We start from the raw sequence: 19,391 nt of genomic DNA, 5'->3' as shown, positions 1-19,391 counted from the left end.
GTAGCCGGCTATAGTCTCTCGCTGTCCACAGAGGACTGCTTCAGTGCATCCTCTACATCAGCTGATTATGCTATCTATCAAGCACAGCTGTCACTGCCCCATTTAAACCTTTGTCAAGTGCATGCATGCAGTGCAGCCTGCACCAAACCAAGTAATTGCACTTTTGTAATCCAACACCTGAACATCTCTTACGCTGCGCATTTCTAAAAAACAGAAGCAAAGCCGCTCTTACAGACCAACATTTTGGGAACTGCGTTGCATTAACGAAAGCTCAGGGAGTAGCCGTGATGACTAACGCACGCTTGTATCAAAACATTCGGACATTGTTTTGTTTTTGTCGCGGTTACAGCGAGCTTAAAGAAGGAAAAACAGATGCCAGCTGCTTTTTTTTTTCTTGTTGCCAAGGCACAAACAGGATGCTGGCAGCTACAAAGATTCAATTATAAAAAGTACAGAAAATAATTAGAAAAAATAATAGCACTTGAAAAAAATCGCCCCTCCAGAAATTGCGCATAACAATAAATCCGTTAATTAGCTCATTAATATTCAATTGGGGTCAGTGGACTTAATGGAACCTTTTTCATGGGCCAAGGAAATGTTTAACACTCAGTTTTTCCTCTGCCTGCTCTCATTATCAACTATGCACAGGCAGGCCTTATCAGTCCCCCAGATGGCGAGGAACAATGCAACACCATTATCGTCTTACAGCAGCGTGTGTGCCTTGTAACCGGTGTGTGCCTGGGACAGTGAAGTATAGATACTGAGGCATTTAGTGTAATTGATATGTGGTATATATCGTATTGTTTAGGCCTGTTTGTTTGCTCTGCTGGTATTCAAGGCGAGAGAAGAGGCGAAGATTGATTTTCACCGCAGCCACTCCCGCTCTCACCACAGGTCACAGATAACTTGTCAACGCAGGTTTTTAGGCTGGTGTAAAATGCATCAAGGCTAAACTCTCGTGGGCATAGAGGAGGATGGGGAGTTTCATCTCTGCAAACACAAGCCCTCTCACTGTCGTTACCTTGTGCATGAGACAGATGTTTTATTCAACAAGTACATGGAATCGAGAGATGTCCGAGTAAGCCTTTTTGTACATCTGCTCTGTGAGGCTCCCGGTCCAAATGCTTTTCTGTTTAGCACACATTAAGAAATGTAATTCACAGCACTGCTAAATATGCTTCGTCTTACAATTGGAAAATGCCGGCTCATTATTTTGGTTCCAGTTTCAATAACCATCTCAAGGAATTTTGCCACATCTAAATCTACAAAGAGTTAAGTGTCAGCTTATATTTTTTTTTGCTGTCAACAACAACAATCGCTGATTTAGTGACAATTACACTTTTAAATTCTAAATACTTACTATCAGATTAAATATACAGGTGTGAATCCCACTAATTTATACTGTTTGTTACCATATACTGCGCCGATGTTAGCTATTTGCTGAGATATCGGTTTTGGCATTTATAACTGATGATAAATCAAAATTTAAAAAGTAAAAAAAAGATGTGGGAGAAACACCCTTTGACCATGTTTTGAGTATTCATTGCATAGTTTGTCCACTAGAGGGCAACATCTCTGTGTATTTGTTTGGAACGCTACTAACAACTAGCTGGGCCTTGTACCACAAAGCAAGTTCAACATATCCAGGATATCCCTCTATTATCTGGATTCACTTCACAGGAAGTCGTCAAACGAAGCTGGTTATTAACTCAATACCTAGCTTGGGTGTGCTGCTTTCCAAAGTAACCTGTTACTAAAATCACATTACATTGTTCAGTAACACATATTTTTATTGCACAAAAGGACAAGAGTGCGATGGCAATGTGCAAACTGCCTCCAGGATAGAAACAACTGAATTATAGAAAACAAAGCATGCTAACACAAAGCTAGCCAAGAACCACGAGTAATGTTAAAACTGCCATGCCCAGCCGAGCTGCCACAGCCTGATCTTCAAAAGGTAACAAAGGCAGTCATAAACAGAATTGTTGCAGATGTTTCACTGGCTCTTAGTATTTCAACTCTGTTTTGTTTTCACAACTAAACACTAAAAGAAAGAGTGCGCGTGTTCTCATTAAGACAGTTATTTGTTGAGGTTTATATTGTTAACTGGTAATTATGGATCATTTATGGAATAATGTGAAAATAATGTAAGAGCAGTGTAACAAATTATTTTTTCCAGTGAGCAAAAAGTAACGTAAGAAAATTAACAAGTAACATGTAATGTATTACTTTTTTAGAGTACCTAAGTAAAAAAATCTTGGTCAATATATTGGATATTTAAATACCCAAATATCTGCATAAATCTTAAAATCCTATCAGCTGGGTTTTAATTTAAACACATAAAAGCATTTCATCCTTTCTAAAAGCCTCTATGATTGATTTTATCAAGCCAGTCAATCTAATACTGCTCATCAAAAAACTCGCCATGTCCCTGGCTCTGCTCTCTTTCTCTCTCTCCATGCATTATATATATATATATATATATATATATATATATATATATATATATATATATATATAAGTTTCTCAAACATTCAGATTACTTCAAGCTATTTTCACCAACATACTGCATCAACCTATCATCAAAAAGCAGGCGAAGATAGAACCACTCATGCATACACAAATGACTGTGTCAAAGTCTTTGCTAAAGCCAAGTTTAATTAACGTAGGTATGATGAAAGCGAAGTTGTCACTATAGGGCATTTCAGCCCAATGACATTTAAAATGCCTTTGTTGGGATCTCTTCCAGAAATCAAGAAATATGCTAGCAAGGATTTTACAGCTCTGTGATTTTCTGAGCAAAGTAAATAATGCAATCTGTTAAGAAATCTTCATTCACTGACAGTCAAAAGGGAAATTGATGCAACTTGTTACAAAGATTCAGTGCATTTATTTTTTTTATCAGCGTTTTCCATAACACTGGTGGATTAATGTGCCTGAATTCGGAAGATGAACCGTGACATCGTCATTTTCCATTAACGTGCTCCATCTCATGTATCCATCATAATATCTACAGTAGTTGAATGTCAACCTTTTGAAAGCCAACATTTTCAGTCTCAGCCAAGGTTGTCCCCTTTTAAAAAATAAGGCAAAACATGAAAGCTGAGTGTTTGTTTTTGTCTCTGTTTGAAGCAAAGGTTGTAAAATTTCACAGAGATAAAGGCTATTGCATTTGTTTTTAACATGTCAGTTTATTGACACCTTTTTCACAGTGAATGGAGGTTATTAGAAAGGATATATATTGCTTGAACAACTTCAGTTCAGTGGTGCTGAAAAGTGAGGCTGGGATGGACTGGTATGGCTTAAAAGAGATTTTCCACATCTTTTTGACAACTAAGTGAAACCAAAGAAGGCAGCAATAATATTAAATTTCCCTGACAAAAACAATGGAGGTAGCAGGGTTTCACAGTAAAAGCATTTCTAAACAAATAACTGACAATGGCTTTCAGCTGTGAGAGCTAACAGAGCACAATGGCTCGGACTGAATGTGCTGAGTGTGCGAGGGCTATCCCACAAATGGAGGTGATCCTAAATCATGTGCTTAAAGGTTGCAGCTTGAGAGCCAAGGTGTCATGGATAATTCCCACTCAGATATCTATAGCCTTCACTATCTCACCCCCACTCCCTCTCTTCTAGCTTTACTTTACTTCTGTTAAACAGACAAGCTGCCATGCTATTGATCCCCAGCCTCCAAATGCCCACCCCCTCCTACTCAGGCCCACACATGAGGGCAGTCACTAAACCTGTGGGCAAAGGGAAAGAGAACACTCCCCACTGAGTGCAATTGGGATTTGAGAAAGTTAAACACTTCTCAAGCACAAAATTCCAGCCTGGGCAGCAGAGAGGGGATTCTGTCCGCAGGCCTCCTCACACTTACCTGATCAGAAGGTCAGCCCCATCATCATCGTTCTTCTTGCCCATCTTGCACTCTCGTCGCCTTTCAGTAACTCTTGAAGGGCTCAGCTTTCTCATTTACTTCAAACACTGCTGTCAACAGTTTTTGCTGCTGTCCTTGGCTCTAAAAACACACAGGGTTCAAATTTTGAGAATGACACACTTCGGGAGCAAAAGGGGGGATAAAGAGGGACAGCAGATGAGGTCTGACAGTTAAATATTGAATATAGTTTGACAGACAACACTAAACCATAAATAAAGCTTACAATAATTTACAAGAGTTATTACAAAGGGTAAAATTATTCACAAAGATCTAAAAAACAACCTAAATTGAATATTTCAAGAAACCTGGCACTGAGTTAAATATCTACTCAGCCAATCACCTGGTAGCAGCTCAGTGCATTTAGGCATGTAGAGAAACCTTGTTGATGGAGAATGGCCACACTGCCTTAAGCAGACAAGAAGACAGCAGTGATTCAAATAAGCCACTCTTTACAACCATGCTATGCAGAGGAGCATCTCTGAATGCACAACATATCGATCAGATTAGCTAAGGCAGCAGAAGACCACTCCTGTTTGCTAAGAACAGGAAACTGGGGCTTCAATTTGCATGGACCCACAAATATTGGACAACAGAAGGTTGGCAAAATACTGGCTGATCTGATTTCTGCTGCAACATTTGGATGGTAGGGTCAGAAGCACGGAAGCATGGATCTAACCTGTCTTGTATCAATGATTCAGGCTGCTGGTGGTGTAATGGTGTGGGGGATATGTTTTGGTACATTTTGGCCTCCTTACTACCAACTGAGTATTGTTTAAACTCCACAGTACCGTATTGTTGCTGACCATGTCATCCCTTTATAACCACAGTATACCTATCTTCCGATGGCTGCTTCCAGCTCAACTCAGATGACCTCCACAGTCACCAGGTCTTAATCCACAACATGTTCTCATCCCAACGCATAACATACCGACGAAAGACAGGGTTAAGATTAGGGTTAGGGCTGGCATGGACGGCTGGTGCCTGTGCTTGAAGCGTGTCTTACCGCCACAAGCAGCATTCTATTGGATTCAATTGAGAATCCATGAGGAAGGGTACCTGTCGCATTGCTATGAGATGCCTAGCGGCGTGACAAATCGTTGGTATGTTATGCGATGGGAATGATAATGCTCTGTAATCCAATAGATTGAGCATAAACTTTGGGATGTAGTGGAATAGGATATTAATATAATGGATGTGCAGCTAACAAATCTGAAGCGACTGTGTGATACTATCATCATATATGGACCAAAATCTCTGAAGAATGCTTGTTAAATGTTCAAATCATGCTAATGCTAACTACATAGGCTTGCTAACACATAGTTACCATTCATTTTCTGACAGCGCTAACAAAGGGTGCTTAAATGATTCTCTGACTTTGTGAAATCTAATAGTTTAAGTCAGCTAAAGGTAATCAGCTGCAAAATGTGGGACTGCTATTCCTTCCAGTGGGCGCTGTTTTCCAGAGTTTAACATGTGGCACTCAGTCTCTAGGTAAAATTACTTCTATAGATGAACCGAAACCACCAAAAACACAAAAGATCCCTAGTTAGAGACCATACGGAGAAGGCAAACAGTGTAAAAATCTGCCTTATCAAATATGTAGATCAGTCTGCTGTGGCGACCACTTGAGAAAAGGGGAGCAGTTGGAATATTTTGGCAATTTTGGACTCTGGCTTACAAGTTAAACAACATTGACACAACCAGGACACAACACAAAGGCTAGAACCAGGAGGAGCCAAAATATTTTCCATAATAAATGATACAGGAATAACGGACACTTGAATATGAAGACTGTAAGGGCCAAGGATCAAACCCCCAACCTTCCGAATGGTGGTCTACCTCCTGTCCGTGTAGCACCCTTTATCTATGTAGACCTGTAGGTCTCAATGTGACACAACCTGCAATAGTGAAAGGAGAAGCATTTAAAGCTCTATCACCACTACAAAAACAGCCTCATGTTTACAAGAACAAGACAAGCACATTACATTCAAACAATGCAGCACTGCCTCCAATCCTGTGCTCTCTTTCACTCACTACATCTCACCCCCTCGGGGTTAGCAGACCTTCCTTCATGTTCAAAGATTATCTGTTAATCCAAAATGTGCAGGAGCATGAGACGACAGGAAAGGGACCAGTACTCTGGGGGGGTGAGGGAGGGATGCATGGCTTTATTTGTTTGTTGGCTTTCATATTAATCCATTGGAACACAGCGCAGTTTCCCCTCTTTTCTGGGCATGTGTAAATGTTTTAGAGCCATTAAATGGAAGATGAAATTTTCAATGGATAGCATGTAAAAGTATTAATTGTAAAGACCATTATTTGGTGTCCATGAGGCTGAATCAGCTTAGCCACTCCATTCCCCCATTTGCATACAAAATGCTTTATTTTGGCAATCAATGAAAGTGCTCCACTGTATGTGTGGCTTATCACATGCTTGCAGGAAATGGATTCCTTAGCCATCTCGTTAAATTCTGTTGATGCAGAACAATTTGAAACATGGCACAGGCAGCAATGACATTTAAAGATGCCTCGGCTTAATTATATTTTGCAAACATTTGGGCTGTTTGTCCTCAGGGATAAAGCGCCTCCACTACAAAGTTAACTTGTTAATAATTCAAAATGAATCTCTCTTTTTGTTGAGCACCAATCATTATCTCCTATTAGTGCTGGTTAAGGGCATTCAAGGTGCCTAAAACACACAGGGGAGGCATGCTGCTATTTAATACTTAAAATGAAGTGCATATATGCGACACAATGAACTTTGTAAATTTCAGCAGTAAAAATCAAACCACCTGAGTAACTTGAAATTTTTAACCTCTGGCAGCATGTTGAAACTTGTCTGCTGTTTTTTAGTTGTGATACTTCTCTATGCACACTAAGCAAAGAGGAGTAAACGTGAAGTCACAAAGCACTAATTGTAATCTTCATCACTGCACTAGTCTGCAGTTCAACTCCATGTTATGAAACAACTGAAAATTGTGTGTTCTGCAGAGAAATATACAGAAAAAGGGTCACATATGAGAGTAAAGTCATTGCATTCAAGTGCAACATGAGTCCACATGCAGATGAATGACAAATTAAATAAAAAAAAAACAATGTCTTAGTGTCTTAGTGAAACACCACACTACATTAAGATATTCAGACATGCAGAGTCCCGTCTAACACAAAGGTTTAAAGTCTCTCTAGACTTTGGACCTTTGTGTTCAGCTGGGTTGAGATGTTGTAACCGTGAAGGCCACAACATATAATTCTTGTAATTTTTAATTCTCAGAAAAACAGTCAGTTACCCCGCGTGCCATCTGGATGTGGATGCTGTCATCGTGGAAATAAAGAGACACTTCATCACCAGATAAAGGTGATAAACTTTGTACTCATGTGTGGCGACCCTTTCCTCTGAAAGGGACAAATGAACTGAAACTGTGCCAGGAAAATGGCACAGCTGTAGGATGCCTTCACCATTGGGGTCAAGGAAACTGCTTTTTTTTTTCTCCTTTCTTTCATCCCAGAAGAGTTTACAAAGAATTTATTCACATTTAATTAGTAGTTTAGTTATTATCATGCTTAAATCGTCTGCATGCTTTCTGACCACAAACAAAGAAAAAGTTCCTTTGGAAGAAGAAACCTGGTCTTGCTCCATTTCTTTGATCCACACCAGGTTTTGATCAACAACTTTCTCAAAAACACAAGCTGTTTCGTCCAATCACAAATTTTAACTGCATAAAATCACCAGTTAATTTACACCACAAAACAGCCAAAGAGAGAGAAATAATTTGTCACCCAAATGCAGAAAGACAACCCTTATGAACAAGAGAAAGGGATGTTAGCTAAACTTAGCAGCTTTAAAAATGCTACTTTGTACAGTGTGCTCTGTAGGCAAAAGTGCTCGAAGCCTCTTCACTATCTCCTTCATCCTGCCATCTAAGAGAAGGTTGACACACAATATATAACATACAGCAATAACAAGACCATTTTAAACATGTTGCAAAATGAACAATTGCCTACTTACTCAAAAGAAATTTAACAGGCACATATTTTGAAAGCTGGTTAATTTACTTTACCAAAATGTTATTACAATGTTGTGCTTTTACTTTGATAAAACAAGACATCTAATGATAGGGCTTTAAGAATTTTTGACGATCATCATTTTTCACACCAGACATTTTGGCTTGTCATAGCAGGCAAAGCAGAGGTCTAACATTAAAACCAACCTGAGTTGGTTCCAGAGTCCTGGTATGTGCAGTCTGGCTTACTGGCATGGCTTACCCAGACAGGAACTAAACCATGCTAATGAAATGCATTTCACTTGTGCCTTTCCCATTATAATAAGTAAAACTCTCTGCCCTGTTAAAAGTCTATTCACTCATATACATTTTTACATTATATATAAATGGCATACCATGATATCATTGCTATAACATTGCACCTTTGGATTCTGTAGTGCATTGCCCTTTAACCCGCTCTCAGACAAGCCCGGGCTTGTCTGAGAGCGAGAGCTACATGTTATCAAAAAATAAATCTAGTATCTAAAAAAGGAGCTACTTCAATACCCTCCAACAAAGCACAGTGCTGAGTAGTACACAGTAGTGCAAGAAAAGTGTTCCAACTAAAGGTGTAAGGCCAGGATATAGCAGGACATATTAGCAGCTGGTGATGTGTGACCCAGATGTAAACAAATGAATCGACTGAGTGTCGCTGGCTGCACTCATATGACAGAGCAAACAAGAAGACAAGAAAGGTAGAAATATTTTCTCAGGTTTGTTGTGTGACAATATTATGCAGTTCCTGAAGAGTTACAAGACTAAGGTACTTCAGTTAGTACAAAGCTAAAGTGTTAAGCAATCGTGTTATACTTTTAATTACAATTTCCAGGAAAAACACTGCCTAGACTACTTTTGTGCTCACATTTGACTTATACCATGTCACTGTTATTGCTCTACTGCTAATTAGAAAAGGATGGAAAATGCCCTTAATTTACTTACAAGCTGGTGCCTGCATGCAAATGGAAAACATCAATAAAACATTGTTCAGTATTTGTTTTTCTTGCTTCATCAGGAATATAGTTATTGCAATTTTCCTGAAATATCATGATATAATTTTAGGTTATATTCAGGTTGCATTGCATGTATGACTCTCAATAACCATGAGAGCCATACATGCAGATACTATTGTTAAAATGTTCTCATGCATGTTAGTAGGTTTAAAAAAAAATAAGAGTACAAAACAGCTGTGAATTTGGGCAAAAAAAATAATTTGTAGGAAATTATTACTATTTATTCATTATTAATTATTTAGGAAAAAATAGGGATAAAATAGGGAAAATAAAACTGCAGCTCAGCCCACAGTGTAATTTAACTAAGATCAAAAATAACAGAGAATACCTTCGTGTTTGTTGAGCAGCAATTAGGCATGGCCCAATCCAGCATTTTCCAGTTCCAATCTGATATCTATACCAATACACTGTGTGTATGTGTGTGTGTCTGCAGTTATCAAGTACCCACGCAGTTTTAAACAAATAATCTGTATCTCACTGTGAGAAGAGACTGATATCTATTCTTTTATGTGCAAGGAAAAATCAAGCTTAACTTAAGCAGTTTTACTAACTTATGAAAAAGAAATGTATATAGTCAAATTATAAACATTTACTGAGTTTTGACATTGATTAGTGAACTGGCAAGTGAAAGCAGGCCCACTATAAATATAGTGATATAATAAATAATGCACTGGTGTTATTCGTCCAAGTTATTTACACTCGTCTTGCTCTGGATCAAAATGAGGATCATTGGAGAGCAACGTGTTGTTACTAAAAATCACAGTAGTTTTTTTTCTTCCTCCTCACCATAAAATTACACTAAACCAGCATCTTTCTAGCTTAACACCTTATCAATGGATACGGTCCCTGACCAAACATGAAAAGAAATAAGCTAAACGAGCCACGGAGTGAGAGAGAAAGTCTCATTAACATTGGATCTTTTCAGTTTAGACAATTTTATTTATATAGGTGCTTCACACTGTAAGGTAAAAGCCCCACAATAATACAGAGAATACCCCAATAATCAGAGGACCCTCTATGAGCAGGCTCTTGGTGACAGTGAGAAGGAAAAACTCCCTTTTAACAGGAAGAAAGCTCCAGCAGAACCCGGCTCAGGGAGAGGAAGTCTGGAGTTGATGGGAGGAAGACAGGACAAGAGGCACACTGTGGAAGAGAGCCAGAGAGCAATAATAACTGATGATTAAATGCAAAGTGGTGTATGAACAGACAGAGTCAAAAGAGTGAATGAACTCCCCAAAGGCAAGACTTATTGCACCATAACTGAGGGAGGGTAGAGGGTCGTCTTATTCAGCCCTAACTAGAGGCTTTATCAAAAAAAATAAAGTTTTAAGTTAATCTTAAAAGTAGAACGGAAGAGGGACCTGAAAGCCTCAGATCCACTTTATTTTCTACTCTAACCCTAGGGACCACAAATAAGTCAGCAGCCTCAGAGCGATGTGCTCTTTTCAGTTACAACAGCTCACTTTTCAGGGTGCAGCAACCAAAAAATAAAAATGTCAAATTGGTGTAACACCATAAAATTTTTCTGAATTGCTGTCCCTCTATTGTTAGCTTCTTTAAGTTATGTTACGTATGTTAGCTTTGCTAACGTTTGCTTTGCTAGCTGCTCCAGTGAGGAAGGACAACATAGAACTGAACGGAATGGATAAGATCCATCACTAATATATAATCCATCTTTCTAGGCCTGTGTTCAGCCAGTATCTGATCCAAATATCAGCTTGGTACATCCCTGATATGTAGTTGACAAAACAGAGCATTTTTGACATGAATACCATATGTTAATGTTATATTTATATTAAAAAAAAACCAACAAACTCATTATTTTCTAACTAGTAAACAGCTTAACCTGAAGACACTGCTTAATTCTGCTCAGCAGCTTTGCTACTCTGCTACATGTGCTGCAGAAAGTGATGAATGTATTGCAAACAATGGATTCAGAGCTCCTTCACTGAACAAGTAAATGCTCAGTAAACGACCTCCAAGGGTCTTCTTCTGCAATATTATACTATTATCCATAGAATAAATCCGTATTAAATGACACAACATACTCTATATGCCGAAATCATTATATCTGAAAAAAAATTAGGCAGTGCTATTTCCTCAAAAACCAAATGATGTAGATATAACTGTACCGACACCGAAAAAAATTAATTACTGCAAACTTAAGTGCATTCATCTGGCGTGCATTCATTAGGAAGGACTAACATTCAAATCTCCCAGAGAAAGAAGTTTTCTTCATGCCAGTCCATAAAAGCAACACAAATTTAAATTGCATCCCTTAGTGATATTGTCTGTCCTTCTCATACTAATAAATTAAGGTGTGCAGACTGGCAACCATACAACTAAAAGACAGTCAAGGTCTGGCCCGTATTGTAAAACATGTTTCGACTCCATTAATTCACTTCATTCACTTTTCACAACTGTCTTTGCTCTATGAATATACCGGATTCAAATTTGTAACACTGTGTCCTTCATGACACTCAAAGCCAGGTGCTTCCCCATCAATATCAGAAAAAAGAGGAAAAAATTAAACCTTCTCAAAATATATACTGTAGGAGTGCTGTGATTTAATATACTGCCATAAGCCCTTGCTCCTACACTCGACATGCAATTTGGAAATAAATTGACTGATTTAGATAGAGGCCCAGGGAGGAGTGAAAAAAACTGATGTAAACCTGGCTCGCTACTATTGAGTGAGGTGACATTGCGCAACAAATCACTTGCATGAATAGAGAAAGAAAACGATTTCTATTTCTAAAAAGTAATTTTGTTTGGGAAAGGTGTGTTGATTGCCATGTATGTGAATCTATTCCTCACTCGACTCGAGGAGCCTGAACATTTTATAAAAGTCAATGTTATATTTGCTGTTAGCATAATAATCAGAAAGGCCAGACTTTCATCCAAAGAATAACAGAATCTCATTTATTCCAAGTGCATAATAGAAGGCCAACTGCAACAGCCTATCTCCCATTCTTTGTATATCTTGCCATGCAAGAGCAGAAGTAGTTGACTTTTATAGCAGCAGAGTCCATTGTGTTTTAATTGAACCCAATGAAGAATAATTAAGTAATTAAAGGTTTGATAAGAGAGTGGCACAGTAAACAGATAAAAGACCAATGCTGGTATTAACAGTGCTGTCAAACTGGGAAGTGAATTGGACATACCTCCAGTATAGCTTCACCAAAAGAAGACAAAGCATCAAAGACACCACCCAAAATAGGCCAACAGGCTGTATGTCATTTCTTTAAAGAGCTTGTGGCTGTGAATATGCACATGGTCAAAGTTAAAATTTAATACTTCCCAGCTGGATTTTGGGAATGGGAGTGCACTCTGATATTTTCACCACTCTGACATTAGCGGGTTTTATTTTTTGAGTAATTGCACAGCTTGATGTGTACTCAGGGGTTTCCATGAGAACGATGAAAGTCTTATTTCAACAATGCTGCAATTATGGGGAAATATGGAAATACATTTTGAGTCAGTTCACAGCTGAGTTGCCTGGAATAATAGGAATAGAAAACAGAAACAGGGAACAAGGGTGAAAATGGCAAATCGAAACTCAACTGTCTTTAAAATACCAGCCGGTTTATGAGAAAGAATCCTTACAGCTAAAATCCCTAATACCCTCAATGTGTCAAATGCTGAAGCATGGCCACATTACCTTGAAGTAGTTTATGGTGCCACAATTTCCCAAACAGTGGTATCTGCTTTATTCTACATACAGCAGCCATAATCTCTGTTGGCATCATATGCTGGTTGGCAGTGATAATCTATAATCCATTCATCCAGAGAGGGTACACAAATGCATATTTGTTTCCTAGGATTAAAAGCTTATGGAGGGTGTATGGCATGGCCAATAATGTTCATCCATGCCAGCTATGTCAGAATTTTTAGCTTTACTGTTGATGCAGGATTCTTTTTTAAGTCACAAGTAGTATCTGAAGTATATGGACACAGAACAGGGACCAAACGGATGCAATACTTCAAATCAAAAGAAAATATTTTGTCAGGAAAATATTGCTTTTGGTGACAAATCTATGGGGATCTGCATAAGTGTTAAGGAAATAATCACTGCTAACTTGAGCTGCAGTTTGAAGGTCACCAGGACTTAGTACAAGATAGAAAAGATCTATGACCCTTCTTTGACTGAAATGAAGCCACACTACACTGCTGAACAAATACGATAGTGAGAACAAAGAAGACAACTGCAAACACCAACTATGGTTTCAACACTGACATTGCAGTAAAGTCAATCCATGTGATGCACTACAGGCTACTACTTGGGCCTTAATGGTCTGCTCTTGAGTGGTAGTAAAAGTACCTTTTCCTGGTGGCTTTTATTAGGAATTTCATTTCAAATATTTTCCTGCTGTGTTAAATAGTTTATATTTCCATGTCTGATGCTAGTCATTAATCTAATCAGGGCTCTAGAGTGCGACCAATTTGGTCGCAAATGCGACCAAATTTTTCAGTGGTGCGACTAAAAATAAATATTTGGTCGCACAGGTGCGACCAACTGTTCCGGTAACAAAAGAAAAAATCTCTGTAACTCTCCGTGTGGTCAACAACAGACACACATTATGCCCCTATCGTGGACTAAACCAATCAGAGATAGTCAGGGGCGGGACCTCTCTGATTGGCCGTGGTCCAGTTGAAAGTGCAGGTGGAAGAGAGAGGTGAGTAGCTTGAATAAAGCGATATCAATTCATTAACGGATTCCACACAAAGACCTAAACACGGAGCGGACCCAACACATCAGAATCAACTTCGTCTTTCTCGGCTTTCTCACCCGACGGCCTGAACACGGACACGCTGTCGGAGCTTAGCGATTCTTCGGGTCCGCGCTGTGTTTACGTCTTTTTGCGCTGATTCTGAGCTGCAGGTTTTGCCTCTCTCCAACCAAAATTCACCGAGCCTGCAGCAAAAGAAGCAGCAAACTGCGCTTCACATTTGATCAATGTCGTCATGAATTCCCTCTGACTTTTGCTGTTTTGCTTCCACCACGATAAAAATCACACTTCCTGCACAGCTCTCTCTCTCTCTGTACTTCAGGAACAGTTTCCCGTCTCAAATCTGTTTTCTGCATTATTCATTCGCTTATTACCCACCAGTCTAGCGTTGTTTACAGCGCTTTTTCTTTTTTCACTTAAATGACCTTGGACAAGAAAGCCTAATTTCTGCTGTTCAATACTGAAGAAATCTAAATTTCTTAAAATTATGCAAAATTGCAGAATATTTTTAAGGTTATCTGCTATAAAAAGCCAGACCAGGAAAATCTCCTTCATGTTTTCCTGTGTTTTATTCTCAGTTACTTTCACACAAAGGCATCTGCTGTGATTTTCACAATTCTGATGAAGTCTCATGTGTATCAGTACTGATAAATGATCAAAATTATAATATTTCTGACTGTCTGAGGCTAAATTGAATCAAATCAGGACTTTGAGAACCGGAATTGAATGGATTATAGAAATCAGTGATGATACTCAGCCCTAGTGAGCAGCCTAGGCCTGAGAGAAGTGGATGTACTGTAGCTGTGGGTAATAAGAAAAGATGAAAAGAACTATTGATAACTTTTTTGTTAAGTTAAGGCCTGATCTGTCTGAAATTCATAGCCAGTGCTCTGACACGGTGCCATCAATATTTGAATGCTGAAAAAGCACAGTGTATCCAGAAAACACATTATATGCTGCAGTAAATGCACTGCCCAAGTGTCCCCTCTCCCCACGGCCTTTCAGCAGCAGACAGCAGCAAACAGGTCGTCAGAGGAGGCCAAGATGATGATTACGTTTTTAACATTTTCTACAATATTGACAAAGCACTTTAAGCACAAGTTTGTTAGTTAATAATTTAGAAATTAATATTGTCTGTATGGACTTCCCCCCCCAAAGAAAGTGCACATGTAAAACTGCGGTGTTAAGCGATGCGGTTGAAAAATTTGAGTGCGCCTAACTTTTGTGCCGGTACGCCTAAATTTTTAAAGTTAGGCGTACCGGTGCGCCCATGTCAAAAAGTTAGTCTAGAGCCCTGCTAATATATAGGTCAGGATATCTCTACCAATGGCGACTGAATAACATAGATTGATAGATACACAGTAGATTCTTACTGCCTTTCTTATCAGTGAGACAGGCCTACTGCAGTAGCTGCAGTTGTTGTCATCATTGGCAGTATAAAAGATGGCTACCATAGCTACCATGACATCACCCTTTGGTTTCTGAAATGCTGTTTTTCAAGCCCCAAGTTGAGCATTTCCAACTGGTAGGAAAAAGAAAGACGCAACAAGAAAAGGGCAGATCTGACTGTGGCTAGTCTTTGGCTAATGGCTAGCCAGTGAATGTGCAGTTTCACATCACAGACAAACCTCCATGAGTCCATAAACTCAGCAGGAATGTATGTACAGAAGTCATGAAGTCATTTATCTTTTGACCTTAGTCTTTTTGCAACCAGAGCTAGAGCCATCTGATGGCCTTCAGACAGAATGCAGCTTTTTAGGCACTTCCAAAATGGCTTAATTTTTCCGACCTGGAAGCTACGTCCACGTTTGATGTTGTCTTTGATTGTCATCATCCATTGTTTTCCTGTGTTGTAGGTATCCTTCTTGTTGGAAAAGCAAAAACACTTATTTTTGCTGTAGCCATTTTTGTAGCTGCTAATTAAATGGCCTGTATTTGTATAGTGCTTAGTCCATAAGGACCCCAGAGCGCTTTACACTACATTCAGTCATCCATCCATTCACACACTGGTGATGGCAAACTACATTGTAGCCACAGCTGCCCAGTAGGCAACAGGTGAAGTGTCTTGCCCATGGACACAACGACTGAGACTGACCAAGCCGGGGCTCGAACCGGCAACCTTCCGATTACAAGACGAACTGCCAACTCTTGAGCCACGATCGCTCAAGTACCAAGTACCATCACATTCTCAGGATTGTAGTGCTGTTCACATTCCTAATAATATATCACTAACAGCTAGGTCAACCTAACTTAGATTTGGTCAAAAGCTTTCACCAGAATCATCATTGGCAATCTTGATTAAAAATTTCTGGTAAACAAAACATTCATGACTAAAATGTTTTCACAAGTCCTCAAGTTGCTTCAGTCTATCATTTTAAAAGGAAAAAACGTGAAATGTTTACCAAGAGGCATCCAGGCAGAAGCAAAGAATGAGTGCATCACTGAAACTATTGCAAAGAATTTTTACACAGCTATAAGTAAGAGCCGGTGGACTATTTTATTATCATACTCATGTCAATCTCGTCTTGCACAGTCTGAAAGAAATGTTGTATTCTGAGGTTATTTGGTAGACAACTGGTATTTTTTCTTTGAACACCAGTGGACAAGAAACCCATATTGAAATAACTTGCTTTCTTTACCTAATCAGACGATGGCTTGTTACATATATATATGTATATAAATATATAAAAGCTGTATTAAACTTGTTGAATGTGAAGAGCATCATCTCAAAGATAAAACGGATAACCTTGCATCGCAAACAAGATGTAGGCCAAACTAGGGCTGCCACGATTATTCGACTATTCACGATTATGTCAACTATCAAAATCTGACTGATTTAATAGTCGACGCATCTAAGATCACTCTGCTTTGTAAGATCACAAAAGACGCAGGAATAAGTAGTAGAATTTTAGAGTGTGATAACGGGCTGAAACAGAAGATAGCAGCACTACATGTACAAGGTTACCAGCTGCCGTTAAACCCCGAAGAAGAAGAAGTAGCTCTGTCCCAGAATTCATAGCGCAGCCCAGTTTCCAACAATGGCGGCAGCTAGTTAGTTTTAATATTACTCTTATTATTCCTTCTGGGTCACAAAATAAACATTTAACATGTGTTCAGGCGAGAATGTAGCTGTGTAAACCTCAAATATCTGCTCAGTTTATCAAGACACCACATATTTTTAAAAGCGCGCTGATGTTTTCAGAGACGTCTGTTACCCACTAGCTCGATAGCTAGCCGGGGGCAAAGCTCACTAGAGCCCGTGAGAACACCGGACTCCCGGCAAATCGTTTTCAAACCCACCGCCGTCTTTCGCTACTCAGGTTAAACATATATAAGTCACTTAGATAATTTAAAAATGTTATTGTTTGGCTTTTTTTAGTATTTTATTTGTTCCTGAGTAAATCGGTTTGGCTGAGATTAAAGTTATAGTTTTTACACAGCTGAATAAACATCAAGCAGACAACTAATTATCAGAAGTGTGAGATGCTCGAGAATATACTCCGGTGTCCCGTTATATTTTAGATAGCAAGGAGTTTATAAAACTTCACCGAAACAATCTGTAAATTTCATTAAAATTTAATAAACTATCATCTTGTCTTTATTTTTAGTTAGCACAGACCTTAAACACTTAAAGCTGTAAGCCAATGATCGTTATATAAGAGCAGATGCATGCTGGTGCAATAAGCTGTACGTTTTACGTCCAATGGATGATGATCTGATTAGTCGACTAATCGCAAAATTAATCGGTGACTAGTCGACTATCAAAATAATCGTTTGTGGCAGCCCTAGGCCAAACAATGCTTCAATCTGTACCGCACTTACAGCTAGAAAATAAATAAATAAATGAATATAGTGTAGCTAAAGGTTCACAGGCACAGATTCCTCTGGGTTACCAAGGAACAGACAGGACACCCATTTTTAAACACCTCTTAATAGCTTTTTAATTAGCAATTGGCTCCTTGCCAGCCGCAATTGCCACCACATATTCGTCAAACTTGGGGAGGCAATCTTTCACACTACCTCCCCAAGAGATGTGCTGGCTATATGGATCTACAACACACAAAAATCAATTCTCATTGTAATTCTAATCAATTGTATCCCCAGTAAAGGGATTCAAGAATTTGTAAGGGCCCTTTGTAAGTGTTTACCCCAACAATTAAAAAGCAGTGGAAACAGCAGCATCCCCATTTTTATAAGGGTGATGCTTAAATCTTGAATGTAACCTTGCCTTTTTCTGTGTTTTTTAATCTTGTCTTGTCCTGTCTAAATATGCCATGTTTTCCTCAGTATACGATCATACTGTGTGGGAGTAAATCAACATGTAAGTAACACATTTCTATTTTCATTAGAAATGACAAACACTGTATTTCAGTGCAATTTTTACCCTGCTTCAGTTCAATATTGAGCCATCCACTTCTGAATGTCTCCGAGATGGTTATGATGACAGTCAAACCCCTGTGGGTTTTTAGAATTGCATAATAGGTGGAGCTGCATAACATCTGCATAATAAAAAGTACTGACAATAAGTCTATGCAATGGCCTAAATTTTCAACAGAGAACTGAAATTGGCACAGAAAAGCTTCATATGCCCTCAACACCCTGACCCTAAATGTTTTTAGAGCAAGTGACATGTCCAACAATAGTTAAAAGGACTGCATGATTAGCAGTGCAGAATACATTACTGAGGTCAACAAATCAGATCAAAACCTGTGCCGGAATCAAATTACTTTAAGCATGTTGCTCTTCTCCATTTGGTGAAGACAAAATTCTGAATAAATTAACTAAAACCATTATTTTCATTTTGCAATAAGTGATCCGCAATAAATGAAGTATGACAGGAAACTGAAACTCATCAGAGTTCTAAGATATTAACCCATTTTTCCATGCTAGAAATCAAAATGTTCACTGCTTCCTTCAACAGAAAGAGACATGGGGGCCTGGTGCACAACTGAGCAAGATGACAAGAACATGAGAGGCTCTAGTTTGAGAAAAAGTTGCTTCCAAGAGCCTCAACTGGCACCTTTATCAAAATGTTACCATTAAAAAAAAAACAAAAAAAAAAAACACACAGTCTCAACGTCAACAGTCAAGAGGTGACTCCTGAGTGGTGTAACAAGATTAATGGGTTACCACAGTATCTAGACCTACAGCCAGTTTTCAATGTCATGAAGGTGGCTTTTCTTTAACCTGGCTACATCACTATGGTAACTTCTCCTGAAGAGCTTATCCTCAGGGTTTTATTGAAAACTTTTATAAAATGTGCCATATTAAAATTACTTAAACAAGCTTCTGATCATTTTTTCCCACAGATACAGACCGACAGAATGTGTAGGCTAGTTTTACAATGAATGAAGCCAAGCAGAAAAATTAGAGCAGCACATATTGCTGGGTTACATCGATCCTGTGATGAATGTGCGTTTACTTAACGTAGAATATGCATAAATGTTTTTATGCATGTCCCCATTTTACACTACTGAGATCTAAATAAATGCACACAGATTAGAAAACTGACAAATTTTTATTAATATGTTTAATTAAGGAAATTAATTTCACTTTTATTTGTCCAAAAATGAAGTTTATGTCAATATCAGATCTGAATGCAGTTCTTTAATATCGTGTTTAACATGATCAATTTCAAAGCTAACAGCTCTAATGTGCAACTGTCACCTGAAAA

General features: G+C 38.7%; 1 long non-coding RNA gene across 1 annotated transcript in view; it reads right to left on the bottom strand.

The window, feature by feature from the left end:
* LOC113022258 (uncharacterized) overlaps positions 1–19,391 on the bottom strand; it is a 136,472-nt gene that overhangs the window by 108,750 nt on the left and 8,331 nt on the right. The window contains exon 2 of the long non-coding RNA XR_003272409.1: positions 3,878–4,018. This is a non-coding gene — a long non-coding RNA (uncharacterized LOC113022258). The remainder of the gene's footprint in view (positions 1–3,877; positions 4,019–19,391) is intronic.

This window comes from Astatotilapia calliptera, chromosome 1 (assembly GCF_900246225.1).
Source record: "Astatotilapia calliptera chromosome 1, fAstCal1.2, whole genome shotgun sequence".
Classification (NCBI taxonomy): Eukaryota; Metazoa; Chordata; class Actinopteri; order Cichliformes; family Cichlidae; genus Astatotilapia; species Astatotilapia calliptera.
This window is presented reverse-complemented; position numbering and strand designations above follow the sequence as displayed.